This window comes from Phocoena phocoena, chromosome 4, assembly GCF_963924675.1.
Source record: "Phocoena phocoena chromosome 4, mPhoPho1.1, whole genome shotgun sequence".
In the NCBI taxonomy this organism is placed as follows: Eukaryota; Metazoa; Chordata; class Mammalia; order Artiodactyla; family Phocoenidae; genus Phocoena; species Phocoena phocoena.
Window position 1 is genome coordinate 111435144 of NC_089222.1, and position 6000 is coordinate 111441143.

Here is a 6000-nt window from a genome sequence, read left to right on the forward strand (position 1 = left end):
AAACCCTGCAGAAAGTAGGTATACAGGGAAATTCCCTCAACATCATAAAGGACATATATGACAAACCCACAGCCAACATGGTCCTCAATGGTGAAAAACTGAAAACATTTCCACTAAGATCAGGAACAAGACAAGGTTGCCCACTCTCATCACTCTTACTCAACATAGTTTTGGAAGTTTTAGCCACAGCAATCAGAGAAGAAAAGGAAATAAAAGGAATCCAAATCGGAAAAGAAGAAGTAAAGCTGTCACTGTTTGCAGATGACATGATACTATATGTACAGAATCCTAAAGATGCTACCAGAAAACTACTAGAGCTAATCAATGAATTTGGTAAAGTAGCAGATACAAAATTAATGCACAGAAATCTCTGGCATTCCTATACACTAATGATGAAAAATATGAAACTGAAATCAAGAAAACTCTCCCATTTACCATTGCAACAAAAAGAATAAAATATCGAGGAATAGACCTACCTAAGGAGACAAAAGACCTGTATGCAGAAAATTATGACACTGATGAAAGATATTAAAGATGATACAAATAGATGGAGAGATATATCATGTTCTTGGATTGGAAGAATCAATATTGTGAAAATGACTCTACTACCCAAAGCAATCTACAGATTCAATGCAATCCCTATCAAACTACCACTGGCACTTTTCACAGAACTAGAACAAAAAATTTCACAATTTGTATGGAGACACAAAAGACCCCGAATAGCCAAAGCAATCTTGAGAACGAAAAACGGAGCTGGAGGAATCAGGCTCCCTGACTTCAGACTATACTACAGAGCTACAGTAATCAAAACAGTATGGTACTGGCACAAAAACAAAGATAGATCACTGGAACAGGATAGAAAGCCCAGAGGTAAACCCACGCACATATGGTCACCTTATCTTTGATAAAGGAGGCAGGAATGTACAGTGGAGAAAGGACAGCCTCTTCAATAAGTGGTGCTGGGAAAACTGGGCAGGTACATGTAAAGGTATGAGATTAGAATACTCCCTAACACCATACACAAAAAGAAGCTCAAAATGGATTAAAGACCTAAATGTAAGGTCAGAAACTACCAAACTCATAGAGGAAAACATAGGCAGAACACTCTATGACATAAATCACAACAAGATCCTTTTTGACCTACCTCCTAGAGAAATGGAAATAAAAATAAAAATAAACAAATGGGACCTAATGAAACTTCAAAGCTTTTGCACAGCAAAGGAAACCATAAACAAGACCAAAAGACAACCCTCAGAATGGGAGGAAATATTTGCAAATGAAGCAACTGACAAAAGATTAATCTCCAAAATTTAGAAGCAGCTCATGCAACTCAATAACAAAAACACAAACCACCCAATCCAAAAATGGGCAGAAGACCTATATAGACATTTCTCCAAAGAAGATATACAGACTGCCAACAAACACATGAAAGAATGCTCAACATCATTAATCATTAGAGAAATGCAAATCAAAACTACAATGAGATATCATCTCACACCAGTCAGAATGGCCATCATCAAAAAATCTAGAAACAATAAATGCTGGAGAGAGTGTGGAGAAAAGGGAATACTCTTGCACTGCTGGTGGGTATGTGAATTGGTACAGCCGCTATGGAGAACAGTATGGAAGTTCCTTTAAAAACTACAAATAGAACTACCATATGACCCAGCAATCCCACTACTGGGCATATACCCTGAGAAAACCATAATTCAAAACGAGTCATGCACCAAAATGTTCATTGCAGCTCTATTTACAATAGCCAGGGGATGGAAACAACCTGTGTCCATCATCGGATGAATGGATAAAGAAGCTGTGGTGCATATATACAATGGAATATTACTCAGCCATAAAAAGAAACGAAATTGAGTTATTTGTAGTGAGGTGGATGGACCTAGAGTCTGTCATACAGAGTGAAGTAAGTCAGAAAGAGAAAGACAAATACCATATGCTAACACATATATATGAAATCTAAGAAAAAGAAATGTCATGAAGAACCTAGGGGTAAGATGGGAATAAAGACACTGACCTACTAGAGAATGGACTTGAGGATATGGGGAGGGGGAAGTGTAAGCTGTGACAAAGTGAGAGTAGCATGGACATATATATACTACCAAACGTAAGGTAGATAGCTAGTGGGAAGCAGCTGCATAGCACAGGGAGATCAGCTCAGTGCTTTGTGACCACCTGGATGGGTGGGATAGGGAGGGTGGGAGGGAGGGAGACGCAAGAGGGAAGAGATATGGCAACATATGTATATGTGTAACTGATTCACTTTGTTATAAAGCAGAAACTAACACACCATTGTCAAGCAATTATACTCCAATAAAGGTGTTAAAAAAAAAAAACAAAAACCTGTTTCTTTTCCCTAAGGTTTTTTCAAATCACTCTCAAATGTTCTCCTGTCACTCTTATTCACAAAACATTTTCATTCAACTAATTAAGTTGTTCATTACATGTAATAAAAAAACTCAGAAATTTATTTAAATTTGAAGCTGTCCTCTGGCTCAGCACTGGCATTCTTTATGCTGAACCTCACAGTAAGACAGCATGATTGGCTTTCTCTATTTCTCCATCTTGTGCTCCTCTTCTTTTTCCCACCATCCATCATTCAGCTCCTGTTAGAATTTGGAAGAGGAAGAAGGAGAGACAGAAAAAGAGCAGGGAAGTCTAATTTACTGGTACTTTGGAGATCCGGGATTGGTGCTCTCTCGTTTTGGTGTATGTTCAAAGATGAATCTTTCTTTTGTGGACATCTTTTGTAGAGCCATTGACAAACGCCATCCACTCCATATCCACACACCCTGGGAACATCCAAATGTTTCTCACCTGACATGGCAATGACTGTCTTTGTTGTGTTGCTTAATTGCTGCTCTCTACCACTAGCAATTCACCCTGCTCGGGCTCTCTATCCAGGTCCCACAGTCCTTCCAGTCAAACCTTCTAGCAAAAAGCTATCTCTCAAGCGCACTTTCAGTACATAGATCCTCTAATTTTCAAACACTTGGAGTGCAGGTGACTTTTGGTGCAGCACGTTTCTTCAACAATCCATCAGAGTAACAACCCAGCCACAGCTCCTGCCTTTACAATTTTTTAAGAATGGACCTAGCACCATCCTCTGTGCCTAAAGATTCAGGCGACCCAAGTCGAGCTCTCCAAGACATTCCACTGAAGTCTCTCAGCATCAGCACAAGGTGAGAGAAAAGACTTTATTCCCTTCTCCTATGGGCAGTGAGAACACTACCAGAATGCAAGAAATTTCTCCAAGGAAATATTTCTCTTAATCTCTTCCATCTCAACACTTGATTCCCTCAAGAGAGTATTGGGCTAAAAGTTATAAAGCCTGTTTGGGGCATCTCCTCAGCAAGCTATGAGTAAGCGGTCTAGAACCTCACTTTGAAATACTTTTTCCCTCATTGTTTCTCCCTCTTCATCTTGAGACTTCAGTCAAACATGAGATTCAGAGAGTCACATATTTACATCTACTTATCCTCTAACTAGCCACCTTTAACAAATTACCTAACCTTTATAAAATGAAAAGTAATCATCTATGGGAATCTTCTTATCTATAAATAAATAAGAGTTTCACATATAGACACTATAGAAATGTTATGTTTGCTTACACAACAGGCAAAAAGTGTCAACACAAGAATATCTCACTGTAAAAAGGTATATAAAATAGCTTATATCGATATGTTATGTAGATTTTTGTCTTCATTTGAATCTTTGATACTCAATAAAACCAAGTACTCACTAGGATTTGGAATGACTGGGAAACAGTTTTGAATTATCATGTGAACCTGAACATTTATGTGATCTACAGCCCTGAAGTTCCACTCGTAGGCATAAGTAGTAGAGAAACTCTTGCACATATGTACCAAGAAACACATATCAAAATGTTCATAGTAACATGTTCATAAGAGTAAAAACTGGAAACAGACAAAAGTGCATCACATAGAATGGATAAGTTATGGTATTTCATACAGTAGAATACTATGCTTTAGGGAAAATTAATGAACTTCTGCATGTACAATATTCATGAATCTCAGAAACATACTGTTGAAAAAAAGCAAGTCATATAAGAGAACACACTGTGTGATTCCATTTATATAAAGGGCAAAACTGACTAAAGTAAAAAATATAGTGTTTAAGGATACATAAGTGGTACATAAGTGGTAACCAATAAAGAAAATCAAGAGAATGCTAAAATTAAAAATCAGAATAGTGGTTACTACTGGGGTTTGGGGAGAGGTATGATCAAGGAGGAACACACAGGGCTTTTAAGGTCCATTAATCAGAAACTAAAAACTGACATCACTTCTAGTATTTGCATTACAGAAAATTTAATCCAAAAATTACTGACATGAGTAATGCAAGAGCTGAGAAAGCAAATAAAAGAGAGTGAAGTAGGCCAGGAACTATCAAAAGCAGGGACCATTATCATCTCTGGGCCGAAGAGAAAAAAAGGAGAGGTAGTATTACCAGAGCCCAGAATGGAACCACTTGGGCCTGACCAAGAGCCATGGAGAATACACAGTCACTGCCAGGGAAGCTACCCAAGATTGGGGGGGTGGGAGGGAGGATATACCCTGGCTTCTCCCTTCCTTCTGCCTTCCAATCTCCTGCCATGGTTCACACTGACCTACCACAGGTGAAAGGGAACTAGGGTAAAGTAACCTGAAAGGGCCATTCCTCCTATGATACAGAGCTATGAATCTGAGGGTCAACAAGCTCAGGACAGGCACGTCAGGATGGTAGGTTCTTTTTCTTAAGGGAGTAGCAAGTACAAATGTGTCCGTTTTTATCATTCTTTAAACTAAATATATACATTTTAATTTTATGTACAATATACTCTGCAATTTTTTTTTTAACTCTTCTTCAAGCATGGGACAGAAATGTTTTGCTTAGTGGATTCTATCAGTAATTTTAGTACATTGCAGAGATATATGAGCTTTCCAGATCGAATACTTTTTTCATGTAAGATCTTTTAAAATTCCAATCAGTTTTCACATAAGTAAAATGGACATAATAATTCCTAATTTGCAGTTATTTCTAGTTCTAAGGGTTGCAGTATGCATGAGAGGCCTAACACTGTGCCCGGCATAAGGTAGAACCTCAGTGAAGGTGAATGGCCAAGTATTTTCATAAGGGAGCTGTGAAAAAGCTAGTGAGGCTTTTTCTGATTTCAGGACTTGATCAGAAAGGAATAAATAATCATAAATTCTCTTCCATATTCTTAAGGTAGTTAATTAACATGCTTCCCTGAAGTTTTAGTATTGTATTCATGCTTTGCTACTGGCATATTCAAAAGCAGAAGCTAACACTAAGAATTATTGCAAAAAAGATGCCACTGTTAAAGTACCCATTGTCCAAGGGATTCAAGGAGAAAATATGCTAAGTACATGAGGAAGATTGGTCACCACTTCCAAAAGAAAAGACTTGGGAAGAGATATGGGAACATATGTATATGTATAACTTATTCACTTTGTTATAAAGCAGAAACTAACACACCATTGTAAAGCAATTATACTCCAATAAAGATGTTAAAAAAAAAAAGACTTAAAGCAATACGGACTTCGAATCACTTAAAATCATAACAATGGCAGGAATGTGTGGTTTGTTGAGGACTGAAATAACCCCACAGCAGTGCAGTGAATTTTCATTGATATATAAGTGGTCGCCTATTATTTGCAACAATGAAGAGGACTAATTTAACACAAGAATGTAGCAGGAGAGGCAATGCTGGCTTAATAATAGGTTCATTCTCGGCAGGAATTCATATGAGTGAGTAGGGGAAATAAGGATAGTTGCAGGGTGGGAAAGAGAAGGCAGAATGAGATGACTGAAAACCGCATGGCATCTTTGCTTAGAAGTCTATTACATGAATGTGCCAAGGAGCTGTTTCAGTGCCCTACTGTGTGAATCAAGAAATGTGAATCCAACCTGACAAAGTATAAAAGGTAAAGCTGACAGACCTCAGCAATCTCCGTTACTGGCTGTTAC